At 36.0% G+C, this 21,872-nt stretch overlaps 1 protein-coding gene across 1 annotated transcript in view; it reads right to left on the reverse strand.

Annotated features, from left to right (window-relative positions):
- GLRA3 (glycine receptor alpha 3) overlaps positions 1-21,872 on the reverse strand; it is a 181,519-nt gene that overhangs the window by 94,046 nt on the left and 65,601 nt on the right.

Here is a 21,872-nt window from a genome sequence, read left to right on the forward strand (position 1 = left end):
AAATAAACATATGTATTTTTTACAATAAAGCCCCATTTTCTCATATTTAACATATCACAAAGGTTCTATGAAACTGCTGAGTGGTAAAAATAAAAGGTGGTTTTGGAATAATAAAGGAACGTTATTGCCAGTAATCCTTTAAGATTTGACTTATGAGATTTCCCAATTAGATCTTTCATAGTTATTAATGAAAGAAAAGTCAAAGATTCCAATCAAATTCTTGCTTATAGTTTCCAGACTAAGGTTCAGTTCAGTTCAGTCCTCAGTCGTGTCTGACTCTTTGCGACCCCAAGAACCACAACACGCCAGGCCTCCCTGTCTATCACCAACTCCTGGAGTTTACCCAAACTCATGTCCATCGAGTTGGTGATACCATCCAATCATCTTATCCTCTGTCATCCCCTTCTCCTCCTGCCCTCAATCTTTCCCAGCATCAGGGTCTTTTCAAATGAGCCAGTTCTTCACATCAGGTGGCCGAAGTATTGGAGTTTCAGCTTCAACATCAGTCCTTCCAGTGAATATTCAGGACTGATTTCCTATAGGACTGACTGGTTGGATCTCCTCGCAGTTCAAGGGACTCTCAAGAGTCTTCTCCAACACCACAGTTCAAAAGCATCAATTCTTTGGTGCTTAGCTTTCTTTATAGTCCAACTCTCACATCCATACAAGACTACTGGAAAAACCATAGCCTTGACTAAGGTATAGATTGACAAAGATTGACAACCATGTGTTTGTGTTGTATTTGTACATAATACGTAAGCAATATCTATGACTATAAAATCTTGAAATGAGCAAATAAACATGCAGAGTTAGTACAAGCATAAGTAAAATGAACATTTTTAAGAAAGCTTCATTTCCATGGAAGATAGCTAAGGCTGGAGATATTCAGAGAAACTGAATATCTGTTTTCATCTATTTTATCATTCTTTACATACCAAATTACGTCACCAGAATTGAATAACCAAACAATCAGAAAAAATGCTTCCCTAATATTAGACCCAAAGATTGCTTATCTTGCAATGAGGTCAAATTCAGAGTTTGAAGCGCATGTTACAAATATATATGTTCTCTTGATCATTATTTTTGCACCAGGACTCTTATATTCTAACTGGAGCTGAGGTTACACACCAGATAGTACTTTTCTGCTTTCTAGTTGCCTCATGTATCTTCCAAAGTGACAATGGAGCAGAGATCACTTCAACTTTCTACCACAAAACTCACATTGATGTGGAAATCTCACAGGCCACAAGGATGGGTCATCCTCCCCTAGCATAGGGCTCAGAGCCCAAGAAGTACAGTTTCATGGCTGGTGGTCAGTTCCCATATCCCTCACTGTCCTGTAATCCGTGCCTCCACCCTAACTACCACCAAATGCATCAGTGATGGGTCTAGAGTCAGTTTGCCTCTGCCTAATCTATAGGGAAAGACTAAAACAAGACAAGTTATGATGATATCTGCCAGGAAAAATAACTGATTATTCCCTTAAGACGGATTCTTAAGACATTTTTTTAAAAAGCTGACGTATTTTTATATTGTAACTAATTTATTGATGGAGTACTCTGCAATGCTAAGAGTACTTTCAAGCTGCAGTTTATGTGATAAGGTGGTGCTAGTGGTAAGGAATCCACCTGCCAATGCAGGAGACTTAAGAGACACAGGTTTAATCCCTGGGTTGAGAAGATTCCCCTGGAGAAGGGCATGGCAATCCACTCTAGTACTGTCACCTGGAGAATCCCATGGACAGAAGAGGGTCACAAGAGGAAGGTCCATGGGGTTGCAAAGAGTCAGACATGACTGAAGTGACTTAGCCTGCCCATATGTGATACAATTTGATTGCCTCTCCTCATCTTTATGTGATTGATTTAGTGATCAATTTGATACACACAATTGCAGCTTCTTCCAGAAACAATTTTTACTCCAAGAATGAGCTGAAAAAAAAGACATCAGGTACCCTTCAGTTTGTTTGTAAATCACACAAGGAAAACATCAACTGTCATCTGTCACCACAGCCAAATATTTTCCGGCATTCAGTGTGCTCCTTCTGTGAATAACCAGAACTATCTTTGTTTACTAACATGTCTAGGTCTATGGTTTAGAGCCCGAGTCCAAAGCATAACTGAAAAATGACCATTTCTTGATAACCCAGAAACAGGTTTTAACAGTCCACACAGTTTAGGTTTTGACCTGCCTGCAAATGAACGTTGTGATGGGAAGCTTCCCTACCAAACAATCAACTTCAGCTTTTTGAAAATAAACTTTTAAGCCCAAATCTTCAAGCCAATGTATCCCATCTATGCTCATCAACCTATTATATTAATTATTTTTGAATTCCAAAAAGAAGTTAAAGTGTAGTCTCTCAGTCATGTCCAACTCTTTGTAACCCCATGAACTGTTGGAGCCCGCCAGCTCCTCTTGTCCATGGAATTCTCCAGGCAGGAATACTGGAGTGGATTGTGATTCCCTTCTCCAGAGGATCTTCCCAACCCAGGGATCAAACTCAGGTCTTCCACATTGCAGGCAGATTCTTTATTGTCTGAGCCACCAGAGAATCCCTTATGAATCCTGGTCATATGTGAAAATGTGCAAAGACAAGGGTATAAAACAACATATTCAAATAACACCACTCTAAAAGAAGAGTAACTCAACTTGTTATACATGTAACTCAACTTGAAATAAATTGCTTATAACAAAAGATCATAGACCAAAGAAGGAAACATCTTCGCAAAACAGAGACAAATAAATGTGTATGCAGCCTACAGAGAAAAAAAAAGTTACATGGATTTACTAAAGTCAGTTTAGAAATTCAGTCATTCCTTGGATATACTGAAAGACTAAGTATCTTTGGTGTTTTGGGTGCTTTTCTGTTTTATTTATTTTTATTAACAATTTTGTGTTAGTTTCAGGTGTGTTTTGTTAATGGGATTTTCCCTGTTCTCCTGGCTCTGCTTCTATAAGGGAGAAAATGTAGAAAGGTCATATGTGAGTTTTTTTAAAAAATGAGGTAATACATCATGAGACTAAAATCAATATTTTTATCTCACATTTCTAAAATCTACCCATTTAATAAATTCATTCCTAAGTCTTATAAGGCAGCTGAATTGACATTTACATGCCTGTAATCATATTTTAGGACAGAGACATTAATGATTCTTTTTCCCTAGAAATGTCTTTTGTAGTAATATATATATGCTTGCAATCTCTTCAGAAGTTAATTTTATTTTTTTCATCATTTTGCATGCTATATAATTAATGAGTTATTTCTAAATGTTATACCAGTGTATTAATCTTACACAACAGTGATAGAAACATTATGATTATTTCATAAATATATAAAAACTAATTTTGACATTTTGGAGTTCAAATTTATTATTATTATTAGAATAGAGTGCATCATGTTATTCTAACTACTTTAAATTAATTGTGCAGGAAAATATTCTGTTGACCAAGTAAAATTATATACCACATTTGGATGTGAAAAGAAGCATCCATTAAAATGTGGTTTAAATTCCATATGTATGTCACATAGTAAATAATTATAGAACCACACTACACTTTCTCTCCTAGTATTTGAAATCTTACATTACAAGATATAAGCAAATAGTAATTCTATTAGGTAAATATTATAATGATTAATGCATTAGGCTCAGAAGTAAATCTTCTTGCTATCAAATGTCAGCTCTCCCAGAGAACAGCTTTCTTTTTCTAAATTAATTTTTACCGGAGTATGATTGCTTTACATTGTGTTAGTTTCTACTGTACAGCAAAGTGAATCAGCTATACATATACATATATCTCTTCGTTTTTGTATTTCCTTCCCATTTCAGTCACAACAAAGTGCTGAGTAGAGTTCCCTGAGCTATACAGTAGGTTCTCATTAGTTACCTAGTTTATGTCGACCCCACTCTCCCAATTCATGCCACCCACCTCTTCCCCCCTTGGGGTCCATACGTTTATTCTCTACAACTCTGTCTCTATTTCTGTTTTGCAAATAAGATCATCTATACCATTTTTCTATATTCCACATATATGCAATATTTTTTTCATATACAGTATTTGTTTTTACTTTCTGACTTACGTCACTCTCTATAACAGTCTCGAGGTCCGGCCATTGTCTCTACAAATGATAATGCAGTACATATACACAATGGAATATTACTCAGCCGTACAAAGGAATGAAATCTAGTGAATGGCTTTCTATTCCCCCTGTCCCTTGTTTGATCAGTGGTGAGATGGGGATGATTATAACACCACTTTCTCTGATAGCACTCTTGTGAGCACTGGATTGATCTGTGTGAAGTACTTGGAACCACACTCACTAAATGTTAGACTCTCAAAATTAACAGCCATAGTAAATAGAAATTTGCTTATATTTTCTGTCTAAATTAGTTTTGAAGTACTAGCGGCATTTTTATTTGAATTTGGAATAACTGAGTTTGCCGTGGAAGAATACGGGATGGATAACTGTAATGCTGAAATCTGGTGAATAATATCTTTGAAAAAGTGAAAGACTATTATGATAAACATCATTAACTTTTGTATTTCAACACTTCTGTATTTTTATGTTTTCTGTGTTTATTCCATTGCCCCTCCTCTCCCTTTATATATAAACATACATACATATACACATATTAAATCTGTTCTGAGTATATAAGGCCCTTTTCCATCACAGTAAGTACAGTTTACATTTCACTTTGTGCCGATGTTACACTAGGTGCTCCGTGGATTACTTCTACCATCCTCAGAGAAAATCTATAAAGTAAGTGTTATTAGGTGTACTTAACTGCACAGGTATAGAGAACAGAACAAAGACACATTAAGGAACTTCAGCAGGATTACAGACCTATCAATGGCAGAGCTGTAATTCAGGCCTAGAAGTTGTGTTTCCAGTTTTAATGATGTACTTACTGACTGTGTGATCCACAGCCATTCATCATTCCACTGCATGCAAACCAAACATTTTATAAACAAATACAGATTCTGCTCTATGTGGTTAATGGTGGGGATTTTTTGGTAAGGAATTTGGGGATTTACTGATCGACATGCTCTCTGATGGGAAATTACAAGCACTAAATCTAAGTGTGCCCAGACTAAATGATAGTTGCCACGTTGTCATTTCTCCATAAGAGGTACCCTGGTGGGAGAACAAATTTAGTAGAAAACATAACCCTATGTATTAGATCAGCTAAAATGACATATAAAATACTGTTTTCATCTTTTGCCTTCAGTTCAGTTCAGTTCAGTACCTCAGTCGTGTCCAACTCTTTGTGACCCTACGAATCACAGCACGCCAGCCCTCCCTGTCCATCACCAACTCCCGGAGTTCACCCAAACTCATGTGCATCGAGTCAGTGATGCCATCCAGCCATTTCATCCTCTGTTGTCTCCTTCTCCTCCTGCCCCCAATCCCTCCCAGCATCAGGGTTTTTTCCAATGAGTCAACTCTTCACATGAGGTGGCCGAAGTATTGGAGTTTCAGCCTCAGCATCAGTCCTTCCAATGAACACCCAGGACTGGTCTCCTTTAGGATGGACTGGTTGGATCTCCTTGCAGTCCAAGGGACTCACAAGAGTCTTCTCCAACACCGCAGCTCAAAAGCATCAATTCTTAGGCTCTCAGCTTTCTTCTTCTCTGGCGTGCTGTGTGTGATTCATGGGGTCGCAAAGAGTTGGACACAACTGAGCGACTGAACTGAACTCAACTGAACAGCTTTCTTCACAGCCCAACTCTCACATCCATACATGACCACCGGAAAAACCATAGCCTTGACTACATGGACCTTTGTTGGCAAAGTAATATCTCTGTGTTGTTTTTTTTTTAATTTTTTTATTTTTTTATTTTTTTAATTAGTTTTTTATTTTTTTAATTTTAAAATCTTTAATTCTTACATGCGTTCCCAAACATGAACCCCCCTCCCACCTCCCTCCCCATAACATCTCTGTGGGTCATCCCCATGCACCAGCCCCAAGCATGCTGTATCCTGCGTCAGACATAGACTGGCGATTCAATTCTTACATGATAGTATACATGTTAGAATGCCATTCTCCCAAATCATCCCACCCTCTCCCTCTCCCTCTGAGTCCAAAAGTCCGTTATACACAGCTGTGTCTTTTTTCCTGTCTTGCATACAGGGTCGTCATTGCCATCTTTCTAAATTCCATATATATGTGTTAGTATACTGTATTGGTGTTTTTCTTTCTGGCTTACTTCACTCTGTATAATCGGCTCCAGTTTCATCCATCTCATGAGAACTGATTCAATATATCTCTGTTTTTTAAGATGCTATCTAGGTTGGTCATAACTTTCCTTCCAAGGAGTAAGCATCTTTTGCCTTATAGGGATGTATATGATTGCTAGCAACTAACTGAAATGACCAATTAGGAAAAAAAAAAAATAGTAGAGAGAAATAATAGCTTAATGGTAACAAAGCAAGTTAAGTGCTTGTCTTTCCTTTGATCCATAATTCAGTTCATTTTTAAATTCCCTGGTGCTTCAGGAAATTTCTAACCCAGCAACTAAGCCTGCCCCCAACCCTTCCCTGCCTTCCTTCTCTACTCCTGTTTCTGTGTGTCTGTCTCCTCCTTCATCTTTCTCCGCCTGCCCCTCACTCACACACACGCACATGGCACACCCAATCTTACTACCTCTTTAGGACCTGCTGCCAAGTTTCTGTTTTGTTGTTGTGTGCAGGTGTTTTTACATTGTATTATTACAGATCAAAAAAAAAAAAAAAAAACGATGTAAACAATGCCAGCACTGTTGATAACTTGATATCTTTGCTTTTTTTTTTTCTGTTTCCTACAGACTGTCACATAGTTGAAATTCTATCCTACCTGCACTTTTGCATCTTTCATGTCATTTAATGTATTATAGCATTTCTTGGTATTCTTATTAATTATTCCAATGACTATATGATGCCCTTTTTTTACACAAATACTTTTTCATATGATTGAATAGGATCTAGTGCATAAGGAATTATGAAAGTTGTGAAAAAACTTAAGTGCTCATTTATTTTCAATAGCCAAATAAATTTTTGCTTTATGTCTCAATAAATCTGAGCAAGAATTAGTAGTATAAAATACTTATAAAGAATCTGTGGAGCATATTATCAGAAGATAAATTCTGAGAAGAAAGCATTTAAATGAGAAATTAATATCAAAGACACTTAAAAACTGCATGTATTTGGAAATTAAATGTTCACTTTTAAATGATGGGTTTATCTAAGAAGCCATTACAATGAAAATTAGAAAATATTTGTAACAGAATAAAAATGAAAAAAGAATTTATCAGAATTTATTGCATGCAGCTGAAGCTGCCCAATGCAACTAAACACATTGTGGAATCTTGAGTAAGGTATCAAAACAAATAATGGACACAAGCATAAAATTTTGTGAAATTTGAATAAAATCTGTACTTTAGTTAATAATACTGTATCACATATTAATTTCCTGGGCTTTTTTTTAACAACATAGTATTTATATTCTCAGAATTGGATTATAAGCTTCAAGTCTTATTCAAAAATTTTTTAAATAAAAAAATTACTTTTGGGTAACAAAAAATTTTTAAAAAGCTAAAATAATAAGCTTTCTACACTTTTAGCAGTAATATTAAATGCCAGATTAAATGGAACTATATCAAATTTTCAGTGAATATAAATTGGAAATCTAGCATTCTGTTCAAACTTGTGGTTGTAGTTGTGGTTTAGTTGCTAAGTTGTATCTGACTCTTGCAGCTCCACAGACTGTAGCCCACCAGGCTCCTCTGTCCATGGGATTCTCCAGCAAGAATACTGGAGTGGGTTGCAATTTCCTTCTCCACTGTTCATACTTAGTCTAACTTTATTGAAGCTTTCAATGGCTAAGTCAAAGATCTCTCTTGCTAAATGTCAGTTTGCACTTAAAAATATGTGGGTTGTTCTCAAATATCTTTTGATGTTGATTTTTAACATAATTCCACAGAGATAGGAGAACGGACTCTGTATGATTTCAATACCCTTAGACCATGAAATTTTTGCACCTTGTTTTCTGTCCCTGGATATGTTCCAGTGTCTCCTGGTATATAATCAATGGGAACTTGAATAGAATTTGTATTCTGCTGTTGTGTGAAAACTGTATAAATCTTATACATGTTGAAAAAAAGACATTTCTAAAACAAGACTTTGAAAACGGTATTGTAAAAATAATCATCACAAAATAGAACAAGAAACACCAAACAGTATTTTTTTCTGGATCACTTGAATATCTCCCAATTGACTGTAAAACTTATCATCTAAAATTGGGTTTATAGTGGCAATTATCACTGCCTTTCTTATTTATAATTTGATTTAATGAGATTGGCTTGACAAATTATACATTCACATACTAAATTTTGAAAAGGATGTTCTTTCCCAGGTAAAAGAGCTCAGTTGCTTTGCTATCCCTATTTTTAAAGTTATTGATGATGTTATCAAAAATGTTGTTAGGAAGTGGTACTTTTAGCTTGATTAAACTATTGGAAATTTATTTTACATTCATGTAATTTTTAACTTGATAAAAATTTTGCCCCAACATGTTATTCAGTTACATTCTGCAAAAAGTAAGATGTGAATACTTAACGGTACATACATGTATTTGAGCATGTGTATGTTGAAAAGTTGAGATGGAATATATTTATTTTCTGTACATTGAAAAGTTGAGATAGAATATAAAAAGATCTTAATGACCCAGATAATGATAATGGTGTGATCACTCACCCTCAGCCAGACATCAAAGACTGAAGTCAAGTGGGCCTTAGGAAGCATCACTACAAACAAAGCTAGTGGAGGTGATGGAATTCCAGTTGAGCTATTTCAAATCCTTAAAGATGATGCTGCACTCAATATGCCAGCAAATTTGGAAAACTCAGCAGTGGTCATAGGACTGGAAAAGCTCAGTTTTCATCCCAATCCCAAAGAAAAGCAATGCCAAAGAATGCTCAAACTACTGCACAATTGCACACATCTCACACGCTAGCAAAGTAATGCTCAAAATTCTCCAAGCCAGGCTTCAACAGTATGTCAACTGAGAACTTCCAGATGTTCAAGCTGGATTTAGAAAAGGCAGAAGAACCAGAGCTCGAATGGCCAACATCTGCTGCAGCACAGAAAAAGCAAGACAGTTCTAGAAAAACATCTATTTTTGCTTTATTGACTATGGCAAAGCTTTTGATTGTGTGCATCACAACAAACTGTGGAAAATTCTTAAAGAGATAGGAATACCAGACCACCTTACCTGCCTCATGAGAAATCTGTATGTGTCAGGAAGCATTTAACAGGAAGCTTCCTCTGTGCTGTTTTGGATCTGTCAGGAATCTTCTGTTCCTTATAAATTCCTGAATATTCAGGAATTAAGAGGAGAGGCAAGCCTCTCCCAGGGCTGAGAGATCCAGGCATTTCCTTCCTTAGTTTTTCTATATGGTGATATGTACCCTCTTTCTTCTTGTGAACCATATGGTAAAAGTGATTATTTACAACTCTCTCTCTTTTTAATATGGATTGCTTATGTTTTGTAAGTCTGGAATTTTAATCTTTATCTTTGCTGAGAATAACTACAGTATATATGCCCACACCATGTTGATTAAAACACCTTTGCTCCATCAGAGCTCTGGTCTCTGTATCTTTCTTTCTCTTTCTTTCTCTCTCTCTCTCAGGCTATTTCTTTGGAGCGCAGAGGCCTTCTGAGTTCACTTTCCTGCCTGGGCTTCTAAGACCCTCTTGAGAAGGCACTCTGCACCTTCACCCCATTGAGAGGGTGCCTGAGGCCTCTGTGAACAGAGCAAGCCCCATGTCAGGGGCTTTATTGGCTTTCTGCATAAACCAAGGAATATCAGCCTCTTTCTCTCCTTTACTTTCTTATCATCGACTCCCGACCACCAGGTTCCGGTCCATTAAAGGACCACAACATGTATGCAGGTCAAGAAGCAGCAGTCAGAACCGGACATGGAACAACGAACTTGTTCCAAATTGGGAAAGCAGTATGTCAAGGCTGAATATTGTCACCCTGATTATTTAACTCATATGCAGAGTACATCATGAGAAATAGCGGGTTGGATGAAGCACAAGCTGGAATCAAGATTGCGGGAGAAATATAAATAACGTTAGATATACAGATAACACCACCCTTAAGGCAGAAAGTGAAGAGGAACTAAAGAGCCTCTTGAAATGAAAGAGGAGAGTGATAAAGCTGGCTTAAAACTCAACATTCAAAAAACTAAGATCATGGCATCTAGTCCCATCATTTTATGGCAAATAGATGGGGAAACAATGGAAACAGTGACAGACTATTTTCTTGGGCTCCAAAATCACTGCAGGTGGTGATACACCCATGAAATTAAAAGACACTTGTTCCTTAGAAGAAAAGCTATGATGAACCTAGACATTACTTTGCTGACAAAGTTCCATTTAGTCAGTGCTATGGTTTTTCCAGTATTTGTGTATGGATGTGAGAGTTAGACCATAAAGGAAGCTGAGCACCAAAGAATTGATGCTTTTGAACTGTGGTGTTGGAGAACACTCTTGAGAGTCCCTTGGACTTCAAGGAGATCCAACCAGTCCATCCTAAAGGAAATCAGTCCTGAGTATTCATTGGAAGGACTGAGGGTGAAGCTGAAGCTCCAATACTTTCGCCACATGTTGGGAACAGATGACTCATTGGAAAAGACCCTGATGCTAGGAAAGATTGAGGGCAGGAGGAGAAGGGGATGACAGAGGATGAGATGGTTGGATGGCATCACTGACTCAGTGAACATGAGTTTGAGCAAACTCCAGGAGTTGGTGATGGACAGGGAAGCCTGGCATATTGCAGTCCATGAGGTCACAAAGAGTCGGACCCGATGGAGTGACTGAACTGAACTGATGTTGAAAAATTGAGGTAGAATATATTTATTTCAGCCAAAAACTCAACAGAATTTATTCAAGTTAAAAATATGAAAAGATCAAAGTGATTTAGAGTTGTCCAATAAATGTTTATTTATCATGTATTGCTAACCTGGAATTTAATTAAGGGCTGATGATACAATATTGAAGGATAATGTCTGCTCTCAATTTGTTCCCTCTATTATAAAAGACAAACTGTAAACATAATTTTTTTCCATTAAAAGTGCTATGTTGAAGTGCACAGCAAGCTATGGAAACATAGGGAAGAGATAGCTATTTTATTATGACATTATTTTACTAAAGATGAAAACACACATGAGTATGCATGGACTTCAGTTGGAATACTATATCAAGAATAGAAAATAAACAGATAAAATGCATTTTAAGAAATAAAAGAGAAAGTTGATAATAGGAAGCTTTAATATCAGATATATTTTTTAAAATAATCAAGTAGAATAATAAATAATGAAAATATACAATTGTTGATATTAAAGATATAGTGAATATGTAAAAGCATGTAAGAATCAGTTGAAAATAGAAGTTGAATTGAATCTACAGCTAAAGAAATATCCCACATTAAAACAGACAGAAAATAATTTCTTAGTTGAGGGGAAGTAGGAAGTGACATGAATTTTAGGGAAAAATAAATATCCAAAAATCTTTATGATGATGGTTGCACAACTATATGAATACTAAAAATCACTTAAGTCTATACAATTTTAGCTAGATTAACTGTCTGGCATGTGTACAGTAAGCACTTATCACTTATACTGGAAAATACTTAGACTGGCAGCAAACTTCTCAACATTAATAATGAAATTCACAATACAATGGGTCAATTTACTCAAAATAATAAGAGGAAATTATAGTTAACTTTGAATAGTGTACTCAGTAATATAATCTCAAAATTGAAGGTGAGTCAGTAAAGAAAAATATACAGTTTAATCTTGAACATTTACAAAATGGACTTCTAATTAATTTACTTTAAAAAGACAGTACAAAACCCACAGAATTCTGTTCTGAAATGCAAAAAGAAATGATGAATGAGAACTGGTCCAAGTGGATATAAATTTGACACTAGTCTTTGAATTTATGGGGTTCAAATGAACTGAAAAATTGAAAAGATATTATCATATACTAAGACTAAAATCATATATAGAGATACCTCTAAAATATGTTAAACTCTTTCATGCAGAACATTTCATAATTTTCTGACAATGTAAATATTTAAATGGAGAGAGATGCCATGATTATACAAAAAAGATTAAATATTATGAAGTGAGCAATTCTTTCTAAATTAGTTGTTAGATCCAGGGCAACTTTTATCAAAGTCCATCAAGTTTTTTGAGGAAATTGACAAGCAAATCTTATAATTTGTATGATTATAGATTATAAGATCCAGGAATAGCCAAAACATGCTTATAAATAAAGAACAAACATGGAGAGATTTCACATAATAGATGCTTAAAATGACTAAAATACTGTAAGAGATTATGATATTGGTACAAAGATAAACTGACTAATAGGACTAAAGGAAGAGCCTGAAAACAGTCCTTATTTGACAAAAAAAAAAAAGAAAAGAAAAGAAATTTTCAGGTGAGAGCTGGGTGCTTAATAAATGATTCTGCCTAGGGCAAAAAGGTCACATTCTATGTCTACATGACACCACCCAAGAAAGCAAGTTTGGGTAGATTAAAAGTTCAAGCAGAATAGTAAAACTGAAAAAATAGAAGAAAATATAGCAGAATATTCTATGGCCTTGACGTGAGGTAGATTCATTAATAAATTCTATGATGTCAAAATTAAGAAATTCTATTCATCAACAGGCTATTTAAGAATAATGAAAAAACAGATCACAATGGAAAAAGATAATTGCCACACTGGTAGAACTTATGATTGGCCATTGCCAGAATATAAAAAGTCTCACACCAATGTACGAGAAAAAGACAAAAAACTGAGCAGAATACAGACAGAAGAAGAACTGCTTCACTGGACAGAGATCACAAATGTCCAATAAATAAGTGAAAAAATGTTTAGACCAATTTGTAAATAAAGATGTACTAATTAAGATATTGAGATACCATTTTAACCTGCTGGGTTATTAAAAATAAGAGGTTTGATGACACAGATTTTGGCAAAAACATAGAGCCAAATGATAGCTTATATACTGCAGCTGAAAGTAGAAAAAGTGGGAAAAATTGACACTGTAATTTTTTAATTACAAAAACTGTATTGTAAATTTGATATGTGAATACTCAAGATACCAAAATTTTAGTTCTAAGTATAAATCTTAAAGAAATCCTTCCACTTGTGTACCAGGGGATATTAACAAAATATTTATAGCAGCACTGTTAGTGATAGTGAAAAACAAAACAAAAACTGAAACCAATTCAAATATTCATTGGCAGAAGAATGTATATTATAATATGTCAAAAAAATCAAGTACAATATAACAGTGAATATGAATTAATACTACTATTGGCAATGAGGATAAATCTTAGAAATGTTAAATTTAGTAAAAAATAAAATAAAATAAAAGATATGTTATAGCACCACTTTTGTAAAATTAAAAACCAAGCAATGTCTCTCTCTCTCATCTACCAGCCTACCTACCTACCAATCTATCTATCTGTGTCACTTTCCATCTCTCTAATAAAATTTTGAGGACAAAAGAATTATAAACACAAAATGGTTGACAGTGGTATCCTAGAGAGACCTTAGGAGAACAGGATTCGGGAAGGGTTATATAGGTAAGTTTAATATTGGTAATGTTTCAGTTTTGAAATTTGGTGGTGGTAGAACAGTGTGTTATTAAATTATACACTGACACTTACATATATGATTTATGTAACTACTTACCAAAATATTAATATATGAATATGAAATTAATCACTGGAAATGCTCATTGGAACTACCATGTTAATTCAGGGTAAATACCCTACACATTGTAGTGTGTTTCCATTTATATACTTTCAGTTCAGTTCAATTGCTCAGTCATGTCCAAATCTTTGCTACCCCATGGACTGTAGCATGCCAGGTTTGCCTTTCCTTCAACAACTTCTGGAGCTTGCTCAAACTCATGTCCATCAGGTCGGTGATGCCATCCAACCATCTCATCCTCTGTCATCCACTTCTCCTCCTGCCTTCAAATTTCCCAGCATTAGGGTCTTTTCTAATGAGTCAGATCACATGAGGTGGCCAAAGTATGAGAGTTTAACCTTCAGCATCAGTCCCTCCAATAAATATTCAGGACTGATATCGTTTAGGATTGACTGGCTTGATCTCCTTGCAGTCCAAGGGATTTTAAAGAGCGCTCTCCAACACCACAGTTCAAAAGCATCAATTCTTTGGCACTCAGCATTCTTTATACTTCAACTCTCACATCCACACCGGACTACTGGAAAACCATAGCTTTGACTAAATGGACTTCTGTCAGCTAAGTAATGTCTCTGCTTTTAATACGTTGTCTAGGTTCATCCATAGCTTTTCTCCCAAGGAGCAAGCATTTTTTAATTTCATGGCTGCAGTTAACATCTGAAGTGATTCTGGAGCCCAAGAAAATAAAGTCTGACACTCTTTTCATTGTTTCCCCGCCTATTTGCCATGAAGTGATGGGACTGGATGCTGTATTTTCATTTTCTGAATCTTGAGTTTTAAGCCAACATTTTCACTCTCCCCTTTCACATTCATCAAGAGGCTCTTTGGTTCTTCTTCGCTTTCTGCCAGAAGGGTGGTGTCATCTGTGCATCTGAGGTTATTGATATTTCTCCCAGCAATCTTGATTCCAGCTTGTGTTTCATCCAGCCCAGCATTTCACATGATGTACTCTGCATATAAGTTAAATAAGCAGGGTGACAATATTCAGCCTTGACATAATTCTTTCCCAGTTTGGAACCAATCTGTTGTTCCATGTCCAGTTCTAACTGCTGCTTCTTGACTTACATACAGATTTCTCATGAGGCAGGTAAGGTGGTCTGGTAGTCCCATCTCTTTTTCGACAGTTTGTTGTGATCCACACAATCAAAGGCTTTGCCATAGTCAATAAAGCAGAAGTAGATGGTTTTCTAGAATTCTCTTGCTTTTTCTATGGTCCAGTGGATGTTGGTCATTTGAGCTCTGGTTCTTCTACCTTTTCTAAACTCAGCTTGAACATCTGTAAGTTCTCAGTTCACATACTGTTGAAGCCTGGCTGGGAGAATTTTGAGCATTACTTTGCTAGTGTGTGAGGTGTGTGCAATTGTGCAGTAGTTTGAACATGCTTTGGCATTGCCTTTTTTTGGGATTGGAATGAAAACTGAGTTTTTTCAGTCCTGTGGCCACTGCTGAGTTTTCCAAATTTGCTGGCAAATTGAGTGCAACACTTTCACAGCATCATCTTTCAGGATTTGAAATAGCTCAACTGGAATGCCATCACCTCCACTAGCTTTGTTCATAGTGATGCTTTCTAAGGCCCACTTGACTTCACATTCCAGGATGTCTGGCTCTAGATGAGTGATCACACCATCGTGAATATCCGGGTCATGAAGATCTTTTTTGTATAGTTCTTCTGTGTATTCTTGCCACCTCTTCTTAATATCTTCTGCTTCTTAGGTCCATACCATTTCTGTCCTTTATTGTGCCCATCTTTGCATGAAATATTCCCTTGGTATCTCTAATTTTCTTGAAAAGATCTCTAGTCTTTCCCATTCTATTGTTTTCCTCTATTTCTTTGTGTTGATCACTGAGGAAGGCTTTCTTATCTCTCCTTGCTACTCTTTAGAACTCTGTATTCAGATGGTATAGCTTTCCTTTTCTCCTTTGCCTTTAGCTTCTCTTTTCTCAACTATTTGTAAGACATCCTTATACAACCATTTTGCCTTTTTGCATTTCTTTTTCTTTGGGATGGTCTTGATCACTGCCTCCTGTAAAATGTCACAAACCTCCGTCCATAATTCTTCAGGCACTCTATCAGATCAAATTCCTTGAAACTATTTGTCACTTCCACTATCATCGTAAGTGGTTTGACTTAGGTCATACCTGAATTGTCACCCTGCTTATATGCAGAGTACATCATGAGAAACGCTGGGCCGGAGGAAGCACAAGCTGGAATCAAGATTCCCTGGAGAAATATCAATAACCTCAGATATGCAGATGACACCACACTTATGGCAGAAAATGAAGAAGAACTAAAGAGCCTCTTGGTGAAAGTGAAAGAGGAGAGTGAAAAAGTTGGCTTAAAGCTCAATATTCAGAAAACGAAGATCATGGCATCCGGTCCCATCACTTCATGGCAAATAGATGGGGAAAAGTGGAAACAGTGGTTGACTTTATTTTTCGGGGCTCCAAAATCACTGCAGATGGTGACTGCAGCCATGAACTTAAAAGACGCTTACTCCTTGGAAGGAAAGTTATGACCAACCTAGAGAGCATATTCAAAAGCAGAGACGTTACTTTGCCAACAAAGGTCCATCTATTCAAGGCTATGGTTTTTCCAGTAAACATGTATGGATGTGAGAGTTGGACTATAAAGAATGCTGAGCGCCAAAGAATTGATGCTTTTGAATTGTGGTGTTTGAGAAGACTCTTGAGAGTCCCTTGGACTCCAAGCAGTCTATCCTAAAGGAAATCAGTCCTGAATATTCATTGGAAGGACTGATGCTGAATCTGAAACTCCAAACTTTGGCCACCTGATGCGAAGAACTAGCTCATTTGAAAAGACCCTGATGCTGGGAAAGATTGAGGGCAAGACAAAAAGTGGATGACAGAGGATGAGATGGTTGGATGGCATCACCAATTTGATGGACATGGGTTTGGGTGGACTCCAGGAGTTGGTGATGGACAGGGAGGCCTGGCGTGCTGTGGTCCATGGAGTTACAAAGGGTTACAAAGAGTTGGACACGACTGAGCGACTGAACTGAACTGACTGAATACCTGAATGGTCTAGTGGTTTTCCTAACTTTCTTTAAGTCTGAATTTTGCAATGAAGAGTTCATGATCTGAGCCACAGTTACCTACCAGTCTTGTTTTTGCTGACTGTATAGAGCTTCACCTTCTTTGACTGCAAAGAATATAATCAATCTGATTTCAGTATTGACCATCTGGTGATTTCCATCTGTAGAGTCTTCTCTTGTGTTGTTGGAAGGTATTTGCTACTCAGGGATTGAACCCAGGTCTTCCTCATTGCAGGCAGATTCTTTAGCAGTTGAGCCACAAGAGAAGCCCTTTATATACTTAATGCAACATATTTTATGACTTATAACATGTTCTTATTAACATCTTTCTATGCACATCTTATATTACTTTGTAGGTAGAGTGGTAGCCCAAAGACATTTGAATTTCAATCCTCAGGACCTGTCAAGGTGTTAACTTTATTTGGCAAAAGAGATTTTGTACATGTGACTAAGAACCTAGAGGTGAGTTATCCAAGGTGGGCTCAATGTAATCACAAGGATCCACAGGAGGGAAAAAGTGGCAGAGTCAGTGTCAGAGTGATCTAGTGTGGGAATGGGTTGGTTTAAGATAAGGGAATGGGACCATGAGACAAAGAATGTAGGCAGCCTCCAGAAGTTATAGAAGGCAAGGGGGTGAATTCACTCCTAGAGCCTCCAAATCATAGCCCTTCAGAAGCCTTGATTTCAGCCCAGTAAAACCCATTTTGGACTTCTGACTTCCGGAATCATAAGAAAATACATTTTGTTGTTTTAAGCCACTAAGTATGTGGCAGTTTATTACAGCAGCATTAAGATACATACATACATACATATATCCCTTAAAATCCCATACATTCTCATCCTCACTTTTTGAAGACAGTTCTAGAACAAGATTTTTTTGTTTGTTTTTTGGGGGGTTTTTCCTTAGTCATTCAAGAAGGTAGGACATGTAAGGCAAAAAAATAGCTGGATTTATAGCCAAATGAAAGAAATAACTCAGAATGTTTTCTGTTTATAAAAGCCCTAATCAGAGGCCCTAATTTCAAATAATCAGAAAATAGCTTTTCTTTCTAAAAGAAACAAGGATACAGAGCAAACTCCCTAACAAATGTTTCTCTGGTTTAGTGTTATAAGATTGTCTAATTCAGTATTGCCAACATAGGTTACCACGCTTCACAAAGTTGGAACACAATAGGCAATAGTGGAATAATTGCTCCTAACATAAGCCCTTGTTGCTTGTACCATCTGCTCTAGAAACCTCACCACAAGGGGGATGGTCATTTGGGGCCACTGATTCTGAAATAATGGCCCATTGGGAAAATGTTTCTCCATTCTCTCTTGCTACACCAACAGGGAAGAGAGCAGTTTCATAAGAACTCTTCTGAGGCTCAGAAAGGTTATTTCTAATCTCCCCTTGGCGTCTTCATTATCCATATGTTTAGTCATATTCTAGGAAAGGGAAGAATTACTTAAAATTATAATTTTTAAGGAAACCTACTTATATACAATCCTGGAAACATAAAGTTAAGGGATTGATCTTTTTTGCAAAGCAGAAATAGAGACACAGATATACAGAGTTATATACAGAGAACAAATATGTGGATACCAAAGGAGAAAAAGGGGAATGAGAGGAATTGTGAGATTGGGATGGACAAATATATACTGTTGATACTATATATAAAATAGATAACTAATGAGAACTTACTTTATAGCACAGGGAACTCTACTCAGTGCTCTGTGGTATCCTGAATCGGAAGGAAATCCAAAAGGGGGGGCAATATGTGCATACACGTAGCTGATTCACTCTGCTGTACAGCAGAAAATAACACATCGTAAAGCAACTTATACTACAGTAAAATTAATTTTTTAAAAAAAGGACTGCACAAAGTTAGTACTTCCAATAGTTGCTTCCTACCTATGAAAACCAGTAATTTACGTTGATCTTTGGTTGTAAGGTCACAGAGGAATCTTTGCCTTCATAGCTTCACAAGGCTTTGTTTATCCAGCAATGCCCTTCTGTCCCCAGGGTTCTCTTGCCTTCTTATTCTAACCCCTGGTATCTGCAAATTGTATGCCCAATGCTCAGCCTTCCCACCAACTGCCAGACAGTCAAGCAGAATGTTTTCTCTCCTTCACAGCAAGTCACACCAACAAATCTACAGATGGGAGAAAATGGCATCATTTCCTGCCTTACATTTCTGCCGAAATCAGCCCCTAAAATGTTTGTTCACTTCACTTTATACTATACCAAGTAGGAAGAGGAAGTTTATATGTTTCTGCTGGTTGAAGCGACATGGACATAAAAATGTTGTCACTACCATTTCCATTCATGACCCAAATTTTCTATCAAAATTTGTACCCAAGATAGAATGTGCTCATTTGTTTGTTATATTTCTACTTAATGTTGATCACAAAATTGGCATGTTAAAATTAACCGAAGCCTTTACATATATTGCTTCTTAATTTTCAATTTGTATATTGAATGACATGTTGGCAGTGACTTATTATTATTTATCTTCAGGTCTTCCATTAAGTAATTGTTTCACTACTGGAAATATGACTTGGATTACAAAAAAATCCAAGTTGGGTCTTCCCTGGCGGTCCAGTGGTTAGGACTTCCGTGCTTCCCCTGCAGGGGGCCTGCGTTCCGTCCCTGGTTGGGGAACTAAGTTCGTGCAAGACTCATGATGCAGTCAAAAAACAAACAAAAAGATCAAATTCTCCTGGAAAATGAACTATCATTTGGTCTTCAGAACATCTTATTGTCAATCAACACTTTAAGAGCTCCTCAAATCAAGCAAGAAATTATAAGGAACCGCTAACAGGAAGAATACTTCTCGAGGATAGCTGAAGGACACTTCACAGTCTAAAAGACGGGTAACAGAACCATAGAATAATAATTTTCTGAAGATCTTCCATGTTTCCTTCAACATCTAATGTAAACTATATTATATTTTATGTGTCTTTTTCTTTAAATTGTAGTCAAATAATACAATGTTTGACATCAATGACATGTAGTACATTCACAATATAGTGTAACCATCACTCTATCTAGTTCCAGAAAACTTTGTGTCCACTAAGGGGTCACTTGTCATCTTCCTTCCCTCCAGTGACCACTAACCTGTTTTCTGTGTCTACAGCTCTGCCTACTCTGAAGACTTCATACTAATGGAATTATACAATATATGGTCTTTTGTATCTGGTTTCTTTCACTCAGCATAATATTACCATGGTTTATTATATGGCTGTTTTAAAGTGTGTTTAAAAATACACAGAAATCACCTGTTTAATTTACAGAAACCTGAAGAATCTCATTGAGATAATTATATTTGCAAGGTGATATAATTTTAAAGATATAAATGTTTTTGGAAATGAATGCCATATAAATATATATATATATATCTCCACAATAAACATAAAAGATGAAAACAGCAACTATGCAAACTGAATGATTACTAACTTTCAGGCTTGAAACTAGATGCCTTAAATAAAATTTATGATTGAAAATAAATACTGACTAAAATCTGCCTTGCATACAAGTCTTCAGGAATATATTTAACCTTGGAAATGACTAACAGTCTCACCTTGCATTTCAAGTATTTTTCCTGATAGCAGAGTCTGATGTTTTCAGAGCATTACCTAGTCACTTCCCAACAATCAGGTCTTATTTTATTGCTACCTGAAATTGGGGAGTAATGTTACACAATAGACTAACAAAGGAAGGAAGATTTATTCTGAAACTATATAGCATTAAACACTACCAAAGTAGATAAATTATGCAAATCCTTTCTTTACCTTAAGGTATTCCTACTTGAAGTATATTTAGATTTTTAGTTATACACCAACACAATTTTTACACTTATTATTTTACAGTAATGTTCACACTTCCCTTCAGAATTTTAATGAAATTTGAACACAGCTTGGATTTGGGAAAAAATTTGGTTTGATACATAAAAACTAATACATCTTATTTACAAAGGATTTTTATTTTGTGTTTTTACACTTGTCCTCAGTAGAAAAAATTGGTCATGTAAACAAATTATTCCAATAAACAGTTTCAGTAATTTTAAATTGTTCTTAACACTGAAGCTTAAAATATAACACTTTTATATTTTAATAGATATTTAAATATTCATGGTTTTTCTGAAAAACAACTTTGGTGAATCTTTTGATTCATGAGGGCTTATATTATATATTATTTACTTTGAAATGGTAGATGTTGATTATTAAAAGAAAAAAGTTTCACTTTGGAAAAGTTTTAGTGAGACATATATTAAATGTTCAAGACAAAATTAAATTGTATTTAGAACAATGTTTTCCTTCTGAGCAATCCAGATGATTCTCCACTAGCTGTTTGATGATTTGGAGATTGGCCAAGAAGCTGTGCAGAGGCTATTAACTGCACTTTAAAGCTGTAGAGGAATTAACTTCTTTTAGAAACGATTACAATTACAGCCTTATTTAGGATAGTTCTTAAGAGTAACAGATGAAGTGCTTGCTTCTTCTGTATCAAATGAAACAATCCCTTAAAAAATATCCACAGGTTACTATTAAGGCAACTACCTAAATATTATAACACATATGCAAACCCACAAAAATCAGAAAGAAAATGTAGTCAATCACTAAGTATTTTGCTTCTTGGGCAGAAAACACTATATATTTCAATATTTTTATATTTACTAATATTTTGGATGATGCTTATATATTTAAAAGTATTCAGGTGTAGAGTAACATCACAGGCAAAATATAAATTGCCAAGTTTCCACGTGTTTTCACAATTTTGACAAAATATTTGGCAACGTGTAGGTAGGCTCTTCTATTTGAATTTGTAAGCCCAAGGACATACATTCTTTATTAAATGCAAATTCTGGAGTGGGTTTAGCACAATTTGGATGTGAGAACTTCTAGGAGTACTTATTTATGATTATTACATTTCCACACCTAGCTTTCTCCTGGCTCATGTTTTAATCTGCTGGTGTATTATTTTCCCTTTGAATTAGCTTGCTACTGATTCTTGAATACTTTCATAACTGGAAAATTATTTTTACTGGAAGTATGCATGGAATAAATTGTCT

The sequence above is a fragment of the Budorcas taxicolor genome, chromosome 8 (assembly GCF_023091745.1).
Source record: "Budorcas taxicolor isolate Tak-1 chromosome 8, Takin1.1, whole genome shotgun sequence".
Lineage (NCBI taxonomy): Eukaryota > Metazoa > Chordata > Mammalia > Artiodactyla > Bovidae > Budorcas > Budorcas taxicolor.